This window comes from Dipteris shenzhenensis, chromosome 2 (genome assembly GCF_047967505.1).
Source record: "Dipteris shenzhenensis isolate YYH24624 ecotype China chromosome 2, Dip_SZ_1.0, whole genome shotgun sequence".
NCBI classification, from domain to species: Eukaryota; Viridiplantae; Streptophyta; class Polypodiopsida; order Gleicheniales; family Dipteridaceae; genus Dipteris; species Dipteris shenzhenensis.
The window spans coordinates 7,046,909-7,068,979 of NC_141597.1; positions in this window are offsets into that span (position 1 = coordinate 7,046,909).

Here is a 22,071-nt window from a genome sequence, read left to right on the forward strand (position 1 = left end):
TACGTAGTAACTTTGCTAGGACCTAGCTATATCTATATTTTCTTATTTTGAACTTGCCATGTGCCAAGTAAAGGGAAGTTCCATGTGCCAAGAAAAGGAGAGATTCATGTGGCAAGAGGATAATTTACTTGAAAAGAATACTTTAGTCCAATACATAGCAAACCATAGGGACACATTCCTTAAGTTGAATGGAATCAACTAATTCCAAAAGATAAGGGGTTTCATGAGTGCACATGTGATCACATGGTGTTGAGCATGGTCTCTCAACACCTTCCCTCAAGATCAACATTATAAAGTAGGCCTTCCCTCAAGATGGTGATTCTAGGGATCGAAGAAGGACTGAGCATCACATTCCTTTAATGGGAATGTCGTTCCTTTGCATTAAACGAAGAGCTTGTCAGTGTTTCTCGAAAACCTCTTTACCGAGTGGTTTGGTAAAAATGTCTGCAACATTCTCTTTGCTATCACAATGCTGCTATGTGATGTCACCAAGTAACAATCTTTCTCTGATGAACTACTCTCTGACATCAATGTGCTTTGTCTTGGAGTGGTATACTGGATTCTTGGCCAATGCTTGAGTCGATTGGTTATCACAATATATTTTTGTTGGCTTTGACTCATCGACAATAGTATTCTGAGCCATATAGCCTAACATGCAGCTGTAGTGAGAGCTCTATATTCTGCTTCAGTCTAAGACAAAGAGACAATTGGCTGTTTGTTTGACAACCATGATATAGCACCTTGACCAAGGAAAAATGCATATCCTTGTGTGGATTTCCGAGTCTTATGATCTCCGGCATAGTCACTATCACAGTATCCATGCAATTGTGGATGACTTCCTCTGTATTCTATTCCAAACTGTCTTGTACCTCTGATGTGTCTCAATACTCTTTTGGCTACATTCCAATGAGACTTTTTTGGATTTGCCATAAACTGTGCAAGTGAGCTTACTGCATAACAAATATCTAGTCGTGTGATAGTCAGATATATAAGAGATCCAATGAGCTGCTTGTAGTACATGTCATTGACTATAGGCTTTTTTGAATCTTTTGTAAGTTTCAAAATCTCTTCCATGGGAGTGGCTGCAATCTTGCAATTTGCCATATGAAACTTCGTCAGGAGATAGTCAACATATTTGAGCTAACTCATGAAGGTTCTATTTGAATCTCTCCAGAACTCAATTCCAAGACACTAGTGCATAAGTCCAAGATCTTTCATGTCAAACTCTGTAACAAATAAGTCTTGTTTTAGCTTTTTGATGAAGCTATCCTTGCTTCCTATCACAATCACTTCATCTACGTACAAAAGTGCAATAGTAATGTCTTCCCCTTGAACTTTGTAGTAGAGAGTATTAGACTTCATGTATTCCAAATCAGCAAAATACTTGTCAATTCTGCTATACCAACTTCTAGGTGCTTGCTTTAAGCCGTATAGACTCTTCTTGAGATGGCAAACCTTATTCTCCTTTCCTGGTTCAACATAACTTGCAGGTTGTTGCATGTAGACTTCCTCGTCTAGGTAACCATTGAGAAATGCATTTTTGACATCAAGCTAGTACACATTCCATCTGCTGAATGTCGCTAGTGATATCAAGAACCGTATGGAATCCATATTTGCTACTAGAGCATAAGTATCATCATAGTCTTGACCATATTGCTGTGGAAATCCTTTTGCAACTAGTCTAGCTTTCTATCTTTGAATACTTCCATATGGATTGTACTTCACTTTGTATACCCATTTGTTTGCTATGGCCTTCTTTCCTGGTGGAAGGTTGCATAATTCCCAAGTATTATTCTTGTACAAAGCACATCAGGCATGGTTCACAGAGATGAAACCATTAGAAGGTTAGAAAAATGTCATCTATACAACAGACAATACACCACCCAAAAGGCATAACTAGGAACTCATAATGTCCCGTTTGAGTTCTAAAAGCAGTCTTGTATATATTTTCTTCTACAATACGAACTTGATGATAGCTAGATTTGAGATCTATTCTACTGAAGACCTTGTCCCCTTTCAATTTGTCCAAAAGATCATCAATCCTAGGGATTGGATATTTGTTCTTCACTGTGATTTTGTTTAGTGCACAATAGTCTACGCACATTCGGTAGGTTCCATTTTTCTTTTTGACTAGTAAGACAGGTGCTCCATAAGGAGAACTGTTGGGTCATATCAATCCTCTCTCTATCAGCTCCTCCACTTGCTTTTGTATTTCCTTTTGTTCTAGCTGATTGACTCTATATGGAGCTTTGCAAGGTGGAGTATTGCCCGGTAGGATTTCTATCCTATGATCTTCAGGTCGAGAACATGGTAGTCCAGGTGGTAAATCATCCAAGAAACAATTAGAAAACTGAGAAAGAAACTTTTGGTGGGTAGGCTTAGTGTTTGGTTGAGTAGCTGTTACCGTATTCACCAAAATCAGATGTTTTCTCGCGTTTTCTAATTGCTCTTTTGGCTTGTGTGTGGTTGAGTAAAGGACTGATCTCAGGTCTCATTGAGCTTTTTAGACATATTTCTTGTTTGTACTTCTCAATCCACATCTGATGTGAATCATAATCTATCTTAGGATTGTATTGATGCCTCCATGGCATTCCTAAGATGATGTCCACTCCCTATAGGGGTGCCACTAGAAAGTCTCGTGTATCCTTGTAAGGTTTGATTGAGATTTCAAGATTCTTGACTTCTCTAGTATAATTGTACTTTGTTTTGGTAAAAGCAGCTTTGACCTTATAGTTAGATGGGAAAGACTCTAGAAACCTTTCATCTTTAGAAGAGCATGACAATTATACTTACCTCCCTCTTGCTTGGCTGCTTCGTCATCAATCATGTGCACTTTCACCGTCGGGGTCTTCTTTCTTTCAGGACACTCAGTGGCTATGTGTCCCACCTTGTTGCACTTGAAACACCTTATTTCTTTCTTTGGAAAATTCCCACCATTTGGCTTCGAAGAAGAATCTGTCTTTTGCGGAGCAAAACTATTTTTAGATTTAAAGAAGGGCTTTTTATCAAATCTCTTTTTCTTATGGAAGGGTACATGCCGTTCCAGATCTTTTCCTTCTTTTGGGATCCCATTCTTCCTTTCACAATTCATTGCAAGAGAAATTGCAGTGCGTAGTGAGCGAGGATGAAACGTTAATCTCGGCTCTCAACTTAGACTTTAGACCTGCCACATACTTTATGCATTGATCTCGCTCATGAACTTTCTCTAAGGATTGTAATTGGATCAACGTTTGCCAAAATCTATTAGTATATGTGGAGATTGTTTCCTTATCGAACTGCCAGAAAGTACCCCACTATTGTCTAGCTTTTGCTTTGAAATGTGAGGGAAGAAAATCTCTTTTGATGAGATTTTGAAAAGACTTCCAAGATTTTGGTTGCCTTTTACTGTGCTTAGTGATGTTCCACTAAAGTGCAGCACTCTCTACTAACACTGATCCATAGAGATGGCATATTGCTTCGCACAATCCTTAACCATCACCTCAAGGAAGCAGCACAATTCCTATCCACAATCTTGGGGGTTAAGTGCATCAAGAATCGATCCCTTCCACTCCGCACATTTTGTTTTGCTGAGTAGGAAACTCAAACAAGACAGGGTCCAGCACTTAGTCATCTTCTTTACAAACAAACTGGAGGGTTCTTTAGGCCAAAAATGTAAAATTCCACACTTATTGGCTATAATCATCAAAAAAGAACTACAAGAAAGAGAAATGACTCTACCCCAGTCATGAGCAAATAATGCGCGGCAACATTGATCGCTTCCTTCGCCTCAGTGCTATATTCTGTAAAACATTGGAATTCATTCTGGAGGTTCCCTGTTACCTTGATTCCCATTTGCCTCCACTCAGCTTTAATCCCAATGAAAGGGTCGATGCTCATATTACAAGCTGACTCTATCAAAGAGTGATCTTCTTAGAACCACACCACATATCTCTATTCGAGCAAATGGTGGATACAGGCTACCTGGAAATTGCACAGAAATTGTACGGTGCTAAGGCTTTACAGTAGGATCGACTAGCACAACACAAGTTCTGCAGCCACTGGACTAAAAGCATGGCAACCCAGGTACATGCTCACAATCAGCCATAACCCGAGGATGGGTAATCAAATGGATCCGGGAGTATGTTGTCTCTCTATCAACATGGACTTAGGTAGAACAGAATGTGTGTGTAGAGTAGCAGCATATTAATCTTATCTTTTTCAGAGAATTTCTCCCCTGAAAAATAATCATCTAGCTGATTGATCCAAGACAAGACAGTGCATGCTTCTTTCTTTCCATCAAAATTTTGAAATGAGAAAGCTTTTCTACTTATTTTACTCTTCTTCCTCCAATTTTGTGCTCTCAGTGTGGCTTTGACTGTTCTGATAATAGTATCATCATCGGAATCATCGTCGGATGACTCATCATCAAATGAATGTCTTTTCCTTTTCTTACCATTGATTTTCTTTTCCAATCTCTCCCGCTCATCAGCCAACTGTGCCTGAAGTGCGTCTAACTGCTCTTGGAGCATGGGTGGTTGTGGCTAATGTGCCATGATATTGCGATAAGTACAAATAAAGCAGAGCGGAGAAAGATAAGGATACTAAGTGTATGAGATTTAAACGGATGGAAAAGTGCGATTCGAGTGTATGGTAAGAAATGGATGGCAGAAGACACTAAGTGTATGAAATATAAAGCAAAAGAAATCACTTATCTCACTCTCTGATCGGAGGTAGAAAGGACTAGAGTGGGAAATATGTGACCGATGATGTCGTTCGAAGTCGCCTTTGCGCTCGACTGATCTCCAATTGATTGCTCGGTGATTCGTGGTTCCAATTCGCCTTCTTGATTTGAAGCATTCAGATTTGGCTATGGTCTTCGCCTTGTTGAGCTCCGATCACCTTGTTGAGCCTCGTAGCTTGCTGCATTTTCCTCTTCTTCTTTTTTTTTTTTAATAGTAATAATTTTTTTAAAGAGGGCCTTTGAACCTTGGGGTCCCTTGCTTTGTAGGAAGTCAAAGGAACCTTTGACTTAATACGTTGCAAAGAATAACTCAAACGAATTTTCTACTATAAGTTATCATTATAAGACAAGAAGGTAGGATAACCTAGATCTCATGTAAATAGAAAATCATAAAATGATTGATGTAGAGATGACTAGAAGAACTAACATTTAGCCAACCTAAGGGAGGAAAGGGAGGAATTACCAATGACCCAATGGTTGAGGTCCTTCCATAGGGTACATAGTGCTCAATAAAGAAACCAATAAAAAATATCATACTCCTACCTCAAAGGATGATTTGGGGGATGGCATGTAGTGCAAGTGTGTATGTGGCTAATTGTGCGGAGACCTCCCTATAAATTCAGAATTCCTATTGCTCACGATTTTCCAATCTTGACTCCTATAATTGGCCGGTGGCATGCTGGCGTTCATTTTCTTCTTGGAGGGAGACCGTTAGGTTCCTCTCTTGTGCTAGGAGATCTTGTAAAGATCGGGTTTGTTGTTCGTGGGACTCCTATGATCGAGTGTACCACTCCTCTGCCTATGCCTGTTGTTCCAGCGTTGTGCATAGGTTCCAGTGTTGTTTGCCTAGTCCATGAGTGTCTGGACGAGGGATTCACTGGTGGCAAGGTTGTCCTTGAGCCTTGTAAGAGTGAACTCGAGCTCTTCAACTTTGGCCCGGTATTATTCGGCTCTATGTATTGCAGCATCACCTATTGCTTGGGGGCTACGACCATTGTCAATTGGCTTTCATGCGCAGAGAGTTGGGCTTGGATGAGACTAGTGGAGAGTTGTGAGGCTTGTTCCTGCCTCCTCTATAAAATCATGCGGGCAACCTGTGGTTGTGTCATGGCTTCAAAGAGGTTTAGCTCCATCAGGTCCATGCATGACAACTTCTTTGCCCTCATGTGGCTATAGCCACTTAATGCCTTATACTGGGGTGCACTGCAAAATTGTAAGGCCTCCACTAGGCCTACCCATGGAGTGGAAGAGGTGCCGGTGGTGAAGGATGTTGTCTCGTGAGGGGTGGTGGAGGCTGAGACGAAGGGCACAATAGGGGTGGTCAGTGTAGCTCCGGCTCCTGTATGGAGGTGCAATTGTTGGCGCATGAATTCGTGCAACTCGCAGTCCTCATATTGGTCGAGTAGCTGACTTGTGTCCGGTTGCACATGAATTGCCGGAGTGACATTAGGCGTTGTCCTTGCTCTCTTAGGCCTCACCTCTGTTTCTTCTTACTCAGTGTGTACTGGGCCGATGGTAGATTTCTCTGCTAGGCCGAAGCCGACTGGTGGATGCTAACTATTTAAGTAATAGAGGACCGACATGTATAGCATGGGATTGCCACCGATAATGTCCCTGTGGGTGCCAAGATCATCTCACATTTGGCTACAGAAGTAGTCAGCCCAATTTGTCTCTTGGAACTCCACCATGCGCAGTAGTATATTGGGCACAATGGATTGATTATGGTCCATGTGCTTGACTTGAATGAGCCATTGCAAGGCTCTTGCTGGTCACTCCACTTCAACCTTATGGATGGCTGTGAAGTGGAGGTAGCCCTTGCACTTGTGGCAATCGTAGTAATGACAGACCATTTTGAGGGCGTTGAGCATTTTCTTCTTCTTGGAGTATTTCTCTCCGACCACAGGTAGGTTGAAGGCTGTCCGCACTATGTCTTGATTGATTTGGTAGTGGTGGGGATTGCATGCTACATCTCGCAAGATGCCAATATTGGTGTTGCTATTGTACACCTTGAGGAATTCTCCCAGCAATGTCATGTCTAGGTGGCATGGGAGACGGGAGACTATTCTGCTCAAGCCTGCAAAGTTGAGTGCCTCCACCACTGCTGTGTCCTAGAAAGCTGCATATACTACTGATGTATGGTAGCGGAGGGTGTAATTGTGGCCCTCATATGCAAAGTGCGAGTGTATCACGCAAGCATTTAGTTCTTGGAGCCATGCTTCTCCAAGTGGTGAGTGTGCTTGGGAGCGCACGACCTTGTATTCGACTACTGTTGGTGTCGGGGTGCGCTTTCATGACCTCGAGGGAGGCATGCATGTCGTAGTTGGATCCTCTTGGGTGGCTTGCCTGGTGGAAGTTTCTTCGCCTTGTAAGTCTTCCAAGGACATCTCATCAGCATCTGGATCATGGCAAAAGGAGTGCTTTGGGAGTCCAATGGGCCAGTGGCCTCTGGGATAGGGCGAGGGTGGAGTCCCAGGTCTGTTTCGAACTTGAAGAAATAGTGTTTGATATCCATCAAAAATTGGGATGGAAGTTGAGTGACGAGGGAATCGGTGGATGAGGAAGAGCTAGAGGACATAAACTTGCTATTTAGATTGTAGTGGAAGGGGGCAAGAAACTGTCAGATTTTTGGGCAAATTTTGCAAGAGTTATGGGGCAACTACTATGGCGACGACCTAGCGGGGTAAGCCTGCTCCTATAGATTTCCTATCCCCCCGATCAGTGGGATATGGGTATAGTGATGGTCGGTGCAAAAAATCAATGGCAGCGGTCAGTGGGATGTGGCCAAGGTCACGACTGGCGTGATACTTCTTTGGTGAGGGTCGGCGGCATGTTGGGATCGCGATGGTCGACGGTTTTTTTCCTTGGTCGACGATCGAAGGAATGGTGGGATCACGATGGGTGACAAGATACTTTGTGGGCGACGACAAGCATGATTTGTCAATGGCAATGGTGGCGATGATTTCCCGGCTATTGGCATTGCGATAGTTGGAGGGGTGCTTCTTTTGCAACGGTCGACGGGATACCATTATGGCAACGATCGCTAGGATACTTGCTATGTAGAAAGAGTGAAAGAAAGAGGGAGTGGTGTGTGGGGGGGAAAAGGGTTGAGTGAGCAAAGTGCACTTGTGCTATGCAGACGTGATAGTGAGGTCAGTGTGCAAGATTATGAACAAATGCAAAAATGTATTCTAATCACTTGGTGTTGACTGTGTGTGTGCGTGCAGTGTGTTCGACAAGGACTAGTGGGTTCTGGGTGTGTCAAATGAGATGCCTATGGTACTGACTCACCTAGACCTAGATGGGATGATTATGATGAATATGATGAAGGCAATCGTTGTATTGTGGCATAGCGTGTAAGGAGCAATGTAGAGTACGTGTCTAGCTTGTCTTTTACCTTGGATGCCAGGGGCACATTTGTGTCAGACTTCGTTGTTGTTGCATGGTTTGTCTTCTTGGGAGAAGCAAGCTTTTGTGAGTCTGCCCGTGGGACCCTTGCTTTTGTGAGTAGGATGGTACCATTGGATGGGGTACATTCACCATTACCTTCGAGTGTTCGCCCCTAGAGGGAGGTTCTTGTGTAATTCTTCATGGGGGGAATTCGGTTCCTACGAAGTTCCTCGACTAGTTGTGGCAATACTTGTGTTGAGTCAGACCACCCATGGCACTAGTGTGTATTCGGTACCTTGAGGCTGGTCTACTTCATTTGGATTGTTGCAGTAGGTTGTTATGGTGCTTTATCTCGAGGAGATATAGGTTCTTGTGGTGCTACTGCCTTCGACGCCTTCACAAGGTTTGCACCATTGACTTTTGGACCCAGGCGACTTTCTTGCCTTGGTCGCCCAAGTGGGTGGTGTTGATCAAGCTATTGACAGTATGTGGTAGTGGATGAGGTGGGGGCACAGGCGAGTGGTGCAGCTTTCTTCTTGTAATGGATGGGTTTGGAGGAGGATTTCTTGGGGCGATCAGAGCTATTGTTGTTGCTACTTTAACATTCTCTAGGAGTCGGTTCCAATCAAAGTGATGTTGGGCACAAAGGATAGCATTGTGTACTTGTAGCTCTTGGATTTCTTGGGCAGAGGATGGTGGTGTTGCTCGATCAGGCAATGGCATTGGTTTACCACTACAATGAGCTTTCTTCTATTTTTGAGATGGGACCTTAAGTGGGGTGCTAGTGGAGGCTAGGGCTTCCGGTCGGCCTTGCTGTGTAGCTGCATTATCATGGATCGGTGAGGTCGGATTTGAATAGGGGGGGCTTGCTCCACATAGTGGAACTACTGCCGTTTAATTAGCATTGGTGAGCGAAGCAGTTCAAGTGTGCCAGTCGATTTGACAATTGATGGCGTAGCGCCATGTCCTTCCTAGTATAATCTATTCTTTGTTGCTACTATAAGAGAACATAAATTTGTATATCCACTACTTGGAGTTTGTAGGAGTTTGCCGTTTATAGATCTTATTGAAGCAACGGTGAGGGTTAGGGGTACCTGTAGCTTTTCCCATACCTCTCGGGAGAGGAAGTTGTGGCTCACTCCTGGGTCCATGAGTGCTTTGATGCGCATGCGTGGAATCTGCAATTGAACAAGCAACCTGGCTAGCTCTATTGGTAGCTCATCCATTAGTTGCACATGTTCAGTCATTTGCCTATGCTGTGGAGCTTAGCGCTCGCTTAGCGTTACAAATTTTGGCTTCCTCGATGGCTTGGCGCTTCATCCTAGCCACCTCGGCCTTGAGTTCTTTTTTTCTATGCACAGCTTGAAGGGTGGAGAGAGTGAGTGGTCCATAATATCTTTTTAATTTGCTCCCGTTAAGGTAGCCATCCATTTTTGTTCCATCAAGGGTGGCTATTCGGCATGACCCCTGGGGAGTGATCTCAACTACTTGGTAAGGACCCATACGTCGGTACTTAAGCTTGTGTTTAGTGTTATCGACACTGTATAGGAGTGCCAAATCTCATTCAATGGAACCACTTTTTATGTCGAGCCTTTTCTACCTAGAGAGAGTAGGTTGCATGCAACCTTGCCTCTTTTAACTTTTCGAGGTCGACTAGCCATTCGGCTAGTGCTTTTTCTATGAGCCTTTCTTTCATGGCAAGATGGAGGCTAGGCACTACATATTCCATTGACATTACTGCCTCCACCCCGAACGCTAACCTGAAGGGGGTACAATGTGTGGCCACTTTGTAGGAGGTTCTATAGGCCCATAATGCTACTATGAGCTTATGCTCCCAGTCGGTATGATTGGCTTCTACCATACATGTGATAATCTTATAGCATGTTTTGTTGGAGCTCTCGGCCAAGCCATTTGCCCTAGGGTAGTATGGCATTGACTTCCTATGAATTATCATAAACTCACTCGTTACTAGGATTGTTATTGTTTTGTTGTTGAGGAAGTGAGTTCCTCCGTCTCACTGGCTAACTCCAATGGACATGTGAACTGCATAATGACTTGTTCATATAAGAATTTGGCAGTGGATCTCGCATCAGTGTTCATCGTGGCTCTTCCTTCTACCCACTTGAAGTACTCGGTGGTCAAGATGATGTATCCCCTTAGCTGCTAGGCTTATGGGACCAATGAAATCAATGCCCCATTTTTCAAAGGGTTGGTCGTCCCGTCAAGGACATCATGTCTACCTTGTGTGGGATTTGGATACACTAGCAGCAGTCGCATCATTTGATGAATTCAGCTGCATCTTTAGAGAGCTTTGGCCACCAGAGACCAGCTTGCAGCACTTTATGTGATGTAACATCAGCAGCAAAATGACCTCCTTGATTCCTGTGTGGGCTTCTTCAAGCACCTCGATGTATTCATGTCCGCACATGCATCTTCATAGTATGCCATCCTTGCCAATGCGGTATAGTTGGCCTGCTATCAGCTGATATGGTGTTGCATCCTTAATGAGTTTACATGCTCTATCCTTCTTAAGGGCCTAGCCTAGGGGTAGTCCGTTGGCCAAGTAATGGCCGATTTCAATGGCGCATTTGGGAATGATGTCAAGGAAGAAGATGTTAAGATATCGAGCTCCACTCGTGATATGCCAAGGTGACCATTGTGCATTTATGTCACCAACTTATTAGCTGCAGATGCAGTTGGTACACCGCCCATGAATAATAGCTGGATGACAGCTATCTTTATGTACTCTAGTTAGTGGCTCAGTTAGTATGCCACCTTAGTTAGCTGAGTTTGCTTTGATACATGAACCAAAACCCACTTCTTTTGAGCAAGCCATGGGAAAAGAAAAATGGGAGAAAGCCATGGATGAAGAAATGGATACCTTGGAAGCAAATGCTACATGGGAATTGGTGCCTTTGCCTAAAGAAAAGAATGCAATTGGCTGCAAGTGGGTTTATAAGGTGAAGCACAATGCAGATGGTTCTGTGAATAGATACAAGGCAAGATTAGTTGTCAAGGGGTATGCATAGACATATGGCATTGATTATGAAGAAACATTCAGTCCAGTTGCAACGATGGCAACCGAAAGAGCAGTCATTGGTATGGCTACATCAAAGGGATGGTCCTTACATCAGATGGATGTAAAGAATGCTTTCTTGCATGGTGATTTGCAAGAAGAGGTCTATATGGAGCAACCACTAGGTTATGTTCATGATGTTCATCCTGAGTTTTTTTGCAGGTTGAAGAAAGCTTTATATGGCTTGAAGCAAGCACCCAGAGCATGGTCTGACAAGATAGGACAGTATCTTGTCACTATTGGCTTTCAGATTTCCAAGGCATATTTCTCACTTTATGTGAGAAAAACAGAGAAAGGCACTATGTTGCATGTCATTTATGTTGATGATTTGATCATCACAGGTGATAGTGATGAAGATATCCTTAATGTGAAAATGCTATTGAAGCAAAAGTTTGAGATGAAGGATTTGGGAGAGCTACATTACTTCTTGGGCATTTAAGCCTATTTCAGTTCCTTTGGAGCAGAATGTGAAGTTGAGCGCAGATGCAGGTGAGCTTCTGGAAGACCCTACTATGTAAATATGCATAGTAGGAAGTTTGATTTATATGACTATTACCAAGCCAGATTTGAGCTATGCTATTGGGTTGGTAAGTCAGTTTATGTAGGCTCCAAGGAAATCACATTTGGATGTGGTTAGATGCATACTGAGGTATGTGAATTCCACATTGCAGTATGGACTATTTTATGAGACTGGGGTTCAGATACAGTTGCATGGATACACTTATGCTGATTGGGCTGGTAGTATTTCTGATAGACGATCTACAAGTGGATATATGTTCTCTTTTGGGAGTGCTGCAGTCACTTGGAGCAGCAAGAAACAGCCTACAATTGCCTTGTCGAGCACTGAGGCTAAGTACAAGGGTGTAGCAATGGCTGCATGTGAGGTCGCTTGGTTGCATAAGCTACTTTATGATATGCATCAGATGGGCCAGTTGTCATTTATTGTGAAAACATGAGTAGTATACACTTGGCAAATAACCCAGTCTATCATGCTAGAACAAAGCACATTGAGGTGCATTATCATTATGTGCGGGAGAAGTTCTAGTAGGTTTTATTGATCTAGTTTATGTCAGCACAAAGGATCAGGTAGCTGTCATATTCATGAAGGCATTGGGTGCAGAGAAGCTATGCAAGTTTAGAGACCTGCTTGGTGTGCAGGAATTGGGATTGAGCTCGAGGGGGAGTGTTAAGATATCGAGCTCCACCACTCGTGATATGCCAAGGTGACCGTTGTGCATTTATGTCACCGACTTATTAGCTGTAGATGCGGTTGGTACACCACCGATGAATAATAGCTAGATGATAGCTATCTTTATGTACTCTAGTTAGTGGCTCAGTTAGTATGTCACCTTAGTTAGATAAGTTTGGTTTGAGACCCACATATAGGGTTCACCTATTATTTTGTATAGAGAGTTCTTTTGGCTTTCACAACTAAGAAGAGGGAAACTGTTTTCAGCGTCCACCTTTGTGTATATTCCCCCATTGTGTATGTGAGAAAGCTGCAAGTGAGACTCCTTCCTTCTCTCCCACTCTCTTAACACGACTAACTTTACTACCAGATGGGTCTGCTCGAGTGTGGGTTTTCCCCGTTTCTCCAAGCATTCCTTGGTGCAGACACTCACTCCTACTACCCCATCCACGATGGCTTCCACCTTCTGGTTTTGGTAGACTATGGGGATAGAGGCGTTTGTGTCATCACCCTCAAAGTATTGGCCTAGCTTGTTGATGGGAACCTTTGGTAGGTTTTGCCCCTTTTCTAACGTTGATTGGTTGGGCTTAAGGCTAGAAGGGATTGGAGGTAGGAATGGTCTGATCATCCCATAGGATGGGATTTCCTCTTAGCAGGGAAGCAATTGGCATTTTCACCTCTGTCGATAGGAAGGTAGCCAAACCAGTGCTGCCGCAGGGATCTAGTGAAGCTTCTTCCTCCATGGACAACATGTCCTCGATGCCATACAGGTCTCCTTCATCCTGGAGGTTATGCAACACTGGGTCTTTCTATAACACCTTTTGCATTAGATCCGAAGCTTCCTACTGCTCCAAGCTAAGGTGTTCCTCTTCCTCCACCCTTTCTGGCACCTTGGGCGACTTTGGGCCTTGGTGGCCCATCAGGTGGGCTAGATGAATAGTATTTGACGGCCCTACTGGCCTTTAGTTGATGCTCAAACTTATCTTGGCAATCCCGTACCAAGTCCTGGGCATCCTTTATGTATTGCTTTTCTAAGACCGCAAGTCGAGATAGGTCTCCTTATAGGTGGGTGAGGGTGCCAGGCCTTGGGCCTACATTGGTTTGTTCACCTCTAGGATCGGGGGTACCTTAGGGTCACCCTGGGTGGAAGACTATTTGAAAGCAGACGAGGTGGCAAGAGTAGCTGTCTCCTCATCATAACCATCTTGGATGGGCACCTGGTCGGAGCCGTCACCTACTAGAATGGCCTTCTTGGATCGGGTTAGAGGATGTGGGGGAATCTTAGGGCCGGCGAGAAAAAGGGATCCCTTACCCTTCTTTTTTAGCTTCCTCATTGCCTTTCCTAATGCCTTGGCTTGCATCCTCATAATGACTTGTAGTGGCACTAACGCCACATGGCCCTACTTGATGCTAAGTAGATTGAGGCTGGTGCTCTTTGGCGGGATGATTGGGGTGGATGGTCTCCTCGTGGGACAATCTTGGAATAGATGCCGTTCCACATCCCACCTAGCCTTGCCCTTAGGCACGGGCATTCATTGGAGGGGTGGTTGCCATTGCATATGCGACACCAGACATTGTCTCTCCATGGAAACAAGTGGGGGTTGCTCGACGCCTCCTTGGAGGTTCCTATCCTCCATTGCTAGCCTAGCTATTCAACAAATTGGAGGCCAGCTCACTCATATCCAAGCCTTTAGGCTCGTTAGCCTCCTTCTTGATTGACTCTACACTCGAGGACCTAACCGATGGAGCTAATTCTGAGGGGGCTGAGGCCTTGTCCGAATTCACTTTGTCCATCATGTTGTCACATATACGGATGGCCACCTTGCTGCATAGACCAAGCAAGTGAGGCAACACTCATTCATCACTTATCCACTCATATGGCTCACAGTGGGCATTGAGGTGATTGATCCTAGCAATGTAATCCCTCAAGGATTCCTTGTCGTTATGTTTTACCCCATACAATTGGTTGATCGGGCTCCATTTATGGCCATTGGGGGTGAACCCCACAATAAAAGCCTTTCTGAATGTCTCCCAATTGATCTTTTCTTCTGGGGTGAGAGCCCTATACCATTGGCTTATCTTGCCATCTAGGCTGAGGCCAAACACATTAGCCATCTCTAGGTCGCTTGGTGCACCAAAGGCTTCACAAATATGTTCAAACCATTCCACGTGGGAGACCAGGTCCCCTTCTCCTAGGAACTTGATCATTATCTTGGAGATGGCTATGGGACGGCTTCTTGAGGGATTCGCCATCCCTACAAGAAACACTGGGGCGAGTGGAGGTGGTGTTGCCCTCCTTCCTAGGGCATTCACCAAAAAATGCATTGCCTCATCTCATTCAACACCATTTTAGCAACTAGTGGGGGTGGTGTTGCTGTGGGCTTGATGGGATGCAGCGCTGGCCATAGGCCTAGCCCAGGTGGTGGTTCCCATGTAGTTGCTAGTGCCGGCATTGGGACGGAGGTACCAAGGCTTGCATTCATTAGTGCAACCGGTATAGACAAGAAGGGATGGACCCTCAGAGGCAATGGGTCCTGGGGCATGGTAACATTGGTTCCATGTAGTAGGTGCCATAGGGTGGAAACTATGCTGCCCTATAGTTGTCGAAGGCTAGTGGCATGGGGGCTGTTAGTGGGTCATAAGGCACTCCAACCTGGAAGTTCCTAGTATCCCCTCGACTTGAGTCTTGCCCACGGAATTCCCTCATCCATGTTTTCCCTGGGGAGGTCTGCATAGGCGGAGGGATCTGGATTGGCAAAGGCGACTTCAGTCCTGGTCTGTGGTTTGGGAGATGGCTGCTGTAGGCCTTCCCTCCCTAAGCTAACATACTGGCAAAGGTGTTCTCCATGTATGCCGACTCTATTCGTCCTAAGCGGCTGAACATGTTGGAGAATGTACCTCTAATTCTGGATGCAACCAAAGGTGTAGGAGAGTGGGGAGAGGCTACACTTGTGAATAGAGTTTCCGATGCCCTTGGACCCGAGGGGTCTTGCATTACTTCTTCAAGATTCTCTATTTCATCGTAGAACTAGACAGTTTTTGGTCGGGGAGTCGAGACCTACTCAGGAATGGAGGCTCGAGATTGAGCTTTTGGATTCCCAACTAGGACAGAGGGTGGGCTGAGCATAGCTCGAAGCGCTTTCTTCTAGCACGGACCCTTTGCCAAAATCCTTCCGGACCTCAAGTGCATGTGGGATGCCTCCGGCTGGGCACACTCAAGCTAACTGAGGTTCTAAATTTTTCTTTTCATTCTTTGCCTACCCCAAAGGTATCACGCCAGTCGGTGGAATATCTCTATAGCAACAATCGGTGGCGTAAGCATATAGCGACGGCAACGGAGTAAGAATATAACCACGATCAGTGGGATAGATGTATCACGATGATCAGCGGGATGGATATTGCCACATGGTCTACGCGAACGACTACAGGTGCTATCCCCACGGGCGTAGGGATACAGTTAAGAAAGCAGGCAGTGGGATAGGGAATCAGTCAAATCTTACCAACACATTGGTCGGTGGTATAGTTATCGCAACAATGGGTGTGGGGATCGAAATGGCAACGATCGACGGGATAAGCATATCGTGATGACAGTGGAGTAAGTGTATTACCTCCAGCGATGGGATCAAAATAGCGACGATCAACCGAATGAAAATAGCAACGGGGGGTGTGATGGGAGTAACACGACAAGCAGAGGGATACGAATATGACCATGGGCATGGGGGTGGTTCACTGCGCCATCGATGAAATAGCAAGATATTCGACAAGGCAACTATAGGCTATTTCTTGCTGCTCCAAGTGACTGCAGCACTCCCAAAAGAGAACACATATCCACTGGTAGATCATCTATCAGAAATACTATCAGCCCAATCAGCATCAGTGTATCCATGCAACTGTATGTGAACCCTAGTCTCATAAAATAGTCCATACTGCACTGTGGACTTCACATACCTCAATATTCATCTAGCCACATCCAAATGCAGTTTCCTTGGAGCCTACATAAACTAACTTACCAACCCAATAGCATAGCTCAAATCTGGCCTGGTAATAGTCATATAAATCAAACTTCCTACTACGCATCTGTACATAGTAGGGTCTTCCAGAAGCTCACCTGCATCTACGCTCAACTTCACATTCTGTTCCAAAGGAACTAAAATAGGCTTACAGCCTGTCATCCCATATTTGGATAGCATGTCCAATCCATACTACCTCTGCAAGAGCCATATCCCACTTGTGGATCTAATCACCTCAATGCCCAAGAAGTAACGCAGCTCTCCCAAATCCTTCATCTCAAACTTTTGCTTCGATAGCATTTTCACATGAAGGATATCTTCATCACTATCACTTGTGATGATCAAACACCATCAACATAAATCATGGTCTTCCTCCTCCACTGATTCCCTCATCATGCAACTTCCACTTCTGCTCCATAAAATTCGAACATGACTTCTATGAGTTTGAAGTTGACCTGGGTCTCCACCCTCACCCTATTCCAGAGGACACTGGCCCATTAGATTCTCAAAGCACTCCTTTGGCCACAATTCGAATGCTGACCAAAAAACCCATGGACTTAAAAGACGAAGACACCTTCACCAAACATGCTACTCAGGAAGAGCCAGCTACAATAGGCACGCCCCCCATGAGGACACAAAAGCGCACCCCGGTGCCAACCGCAGGCGAGTACAAGATCGTGCGTTCACAAGCACACTCACCATTGGGAGAAGCATGGCTCCAAGAGCTAGATGCTTGCGTGATTCACTAGCGCTCAGCATATGCCGCTCTCCAAGACCCGACAATTGTGGAGGCACTTAACTTTGCAAGCTTGGGAAGAGTAGCAGCCCGTTTCCCATGCCACCTAGACATGACACTACTGGCAGAATTCCTCAAGACATATGATAGCAACACCAGCGTGATGCATCCCCACCACTACCAGATCAATCAAGACACAGTGCGAGTAGTATTCAACCTACCAGTGGTGCCAGAGAAATACTCTAAGCAAAAAAAGAAGCTCGACTTTCTAAAGACAGTCTGTCACTACGACTTCTATGAGTGCAAAGGCCGCATCCAGTTCACCACCATCCACAAGCCTGAGGTAGAGCGCCGAGCAAGAGCCTTGCAATGGCTCACTCAAGTGAAGCACACGAACCATCATGATTCTGTTGTGCCCAATATCTTGCTGAGAATGGTGAACTTCCAGGAGACGAACTGGGCTGACTACTACTGCAGCCAGTTGAGAGATGATCTCAGCACCCACGAGCACATCATCGGCAATCCCATGTTGTACATGCCGGTCCACTATTACCAGAAAAGTTAGCATCTGCCAGTCGGCTTCGGCCTTACTGAGAAATTTGCCACTAGTCTTGTACAGACCGAGCAAGAAGAGAAAAAAACAAGGCCCAAGAGAGCGAGGACAATGCCAAGTGCCACTTCGATCACTCAAGTGCAACCGGAAACAAGTCAACTGCTCAACCAATATGACAAGCCAGTTGCATGAATTCATGCAATGACAACTACACCTGCAGTGGTTAGGTCTTCAAGATAAGGGCAAATAGCTGCAAGGAGCACCTATTCTCATTGAAGACCTCCAGGGTGAGGACACCATCAATATCAACCTCCATACAAGAGCCAAAACGGTGCCAACCACCCCGCTGCACCCTTCATCTTAGTCTCCACCACCCCTCAAGAGATAGCATCCGTCACCACCGACACCTCTTCCATGCCATGGGCAAGCTTGCACAGGCCATACAATTTTGTAGCATGGCCCAGTACAAGGCAACGGGAGGCTTTAACCACATGATGGTAGAACAATTGTCATGCGTAGACATCATGGAGATGAATCTCTTTGAAGCCATGGCACAACTGCGGCAAGTCCTCCACATGATCTTACAGAGGAGGCGGGAGCAAGCCTCAAAACTCTCCTCCAATCTCATCCAAGCCCAGCTCTCGGTGCATGAAAGCCTGTCAACAATGGTTACAACTTAGGCAATAGGCCATGCCACACTCAATCAAGCCAAAGAATACTGGGCTAAGGTGGAAGAGCTCGAGCTCACTCTGACGAAAGTCAAGGATGACCTCGCCACACCAGTGAATCCCTGGTCTAGATGCTCATGGAACAGGTGGACAAGGTAGAATCAGCTCTTTGCACGATGCTAGAATAGCAAGCACAGGCAAAGCAGCAGTATGCCTGCACACAGGAGTCCCACGACCAATAAATTCGCTCCTTACAAGATCTCCTGGCATAAGAGAGGAACCTCACACTCTCCCTCCAAGAAGAAATCAAAAGACAGCATGCCACTGGTCACTTTGAGGAGGCAGGGTTGGAAGACCATGAGCAGCAGGAGTTCAGGATGTACAAGGAGGTGTCTGCACAATTAGCCACGTATACACTTACACCACGCACCATCACCCAAACCCTGCAAATGCACTTCGATGCACTCCGTGCACAAAACCTTATCTTCCACCTAGACCTCACTACTCCACTATCGCCCAATGCCCTCCAAACTATTCTCCATCGTAATCCCAACCACTGCTGCCCCATCTTAGCCATGTCATATTTCTCTCTTGACATTCAGTCCACCTTCGTATCTCTTCTCTACCCCTCTGATCTCCAAACCCTATCCACCCATCCCATTCTTCTTAATTTTCAAGGTTGGTGCCGCGTCATCACTGAGTCCCTTAATTATCCTGCGGACGATGAAGTGATGCAACTCGTAAAGCCTGAGCATCTCACGCCATGGGTTTGCACTCCTGAAAGTCTGCATGCATACATAAATTGGATTCAGATCTAAGGCCGAGCCTCAACATTCCAAGCTCAAGGACACCTTGTGGCCTACCAGTCCACCACCTACCAACCCCTCAGAATAATAATACTCTTTAATCAGGTGCTACAAGCTCTCCAAGACTCACTAGATCCTTGGTGAGCAATTTTGAAACAATTCATGTAGTGTACCTGAGGAAATAATCGAGGATGAGGAACAAAATGAAATCACCCTCTTTTATACCACTGCCCCCCCTACAGATATTCCATTAGCGCCTCCCCTAGATCCCACCTAACCCACCCAACAAGCTGCCCTACCTCCTCTTCCTCAAACAACACTACCCGAGTACTCGTCCAATGCCTCCCACACCACCACCACATAGCACAAACCCTCCCAGTCTATCACCTCCAATGCTCCAGTCGACCTCTGTTGGAAGACAAGATCGGGTATGCTATCCCACAGATATGTTACGGATAGCTAGATATGCCTATCGGTACTATGATTGGTGTATTAGTAGCTAGTAGTAGTCAAACCATGGTTCATACCCATGGTTAGTTCTTATTAGTCCAGTTAGGTCTTATCTTGTGGTTTTAGCTCTTTTTAGTGTGTTCACTTGGTGGATGTATTGTCTTTTTCCTTCTAGTAAGGAATAGACTCTGTGTTGGAGGCTGCTTGCCCTCCTGGTGTTCTTCCTCATACATGGGTGTTCCCACTTCCGCTATGCTATCTTCTTTCACATGGTATCAGAGCACTTCAATGCTTATGGGTGAGTTGCTGTGGTAGAGTGATGTGTTGAGGCAGAACCTTGGTCGTTTTTGAGGATAAGAGGGATGTGCTAAGCCTATGTTGAAGAATTCCTAGGTTGTCCTCCCTTCTACAGGCACTTTTTGGTCACGACATCGAAATTTTGCAAACAAATACTCTATATTACCTAATTTTTTCGCTTTGAGTAATTTCAGGTCCAATGGACTTGAGTCTACTATTTTTTGGCCGAATTCGATCGTTTACATCTCCAAATCACCATTTTAAAATTCCTGTGAAGAAATCTTGCATATTGAAGCTATGGAAGTTGCATCTGCTCAAGTCTATTGAAGACTATCTATTAAAGCTTGGAGGCTGAGGGAAGAAGACCTCTTGAAGGTTCTCAAGAGATTGGTTGCCACTTATGGTTGAAAAAAAAAAAAAGGTGCCTTGTTTCTCTACACTACACTCGTCTTTCTTATTCATTTTACTACAAGGATTGGCATAGCCCACTGCTATAGGGTGGTAGACTTGTGCCTAGGGATAGGTTTTCTTGTAGGAACATACACTTACAGAGACAATGGTTGACACTGGTTGATTCCTTACTATGCATGAGGTTATGCTTATCTGTTGTCATATTGTCGGGCGATCCTATGCTAGTGACATACTACTGGTGGATGCATCTTGGGGCCTGATATGGTCCATGGTTCATGCATGATTTTGCAGTGATATTTGAATATTTGCAATGGATCAAATGCCTTTGATCTTGCTGTGATACAATGGTTGGTTTGAGGATCTTGATGCCTAGCAAGTGGTTGTACTTTTTATGCCTGATTCCGACTACATATTGATTGTTGTTTGCTCATGCTATGAGCTGCTAGTGATTGATTGTTGGAATATTGTGAGGCATTATTGGACACCTTCATTGCCACTATTAGTTAGTGTGTTGCTTTTCCTTGCCACACTGAAAGGAGCAAAGTGCCATTTTGATTCTAGTTGACCAATTGTGCAGTAATAATTGAAAGTTCTTGGACTGGACTCCAGGACTCCAGTCAAAAGTGTACAAGTGGCTGTCTTCAGCAGCAGATATCAGAAAATCCTTAAGGAATTTGGATCTACACTGAACTGGAAGTTTGTAGAGCCATGCACTACCTACATTTTTGCTTTTGACAATATTTGCATCCAAGCTAAGGTGTGAAAGATATTGACAATCCAAGACTAGTAAAAAGTTGTAGGAATCTGTTTTTTCGTAACTATGGCAAATGCAAGTGGGTTTGATAATATCATCCAGATTGTTGGTGAGAAATTAGATTACCATAACTATCCCATTTGGAAATTTAGAATGGATAACTTTTTGATCGGAAAAAACTATTGGGATTTGGTTATAGGTGATGAGAAAGAGCCTAATTTGCCAGAAAGAAATGCTACTGCAGAACAAGTTAAGAATCATAAAGCTTGGCTGGAAAGAGCACGGAGGGTGCTTCTCACATGCCATTGTTATGCAAATTTTGAACTGCAAGTCTCCCAAGAATGCATGGGATATCTTGACAAGATATTATGGCACAACTACAAGTGCCAGGAAAATTCAACTGAAGCAAAAGTTCAACAATATGTCAAGGTGGGGTAGAATAATACAGGAGTACGTGACTGAAATCAAAACCATAGCTGATCAATTAGCTTCTATTGATGCTTTTGTGGATGATGATGACATGGTTGTAGTCACTTTGAATGGACTTGGTCCTGAATATAAGTCTTTTGACACTTCCATTTCTGTGAGACCAGATATGTCGAATTTCAATGAACTAGTTGCTCATTTGATACATGAAGAAGTGAAGCTTGGGCTGAATACTGGTGCTAGTTGCTCCAGAAATAGAGATGCTATTTTTTACTCTAATTAGAGAGGTAGAGGTGGTAGAGGCAAGAGTGCCTCTCATGGTAGAGGTGATGTCAGATATACATCACAGGCTCAAGCCCATAGTTGGAGCAATCAAAATCAGCCTCATAGAGGAGGAGGATCTCTCCAGGCAAGGGGAGATCAAGATCACGAGGTAGAGGGGCTTGGCAGCCACCTCACCATGTGGATCAGCCCAATAAGGATAAGGTCTGCCATTACTGTGGGAAGATTGGCCATATTGCAAGGGATTGCTTCAAGAAGCAAGCAAATCAGAGAGGAAGGGCAAATCAGCAAGGTCTTCAAGTCATA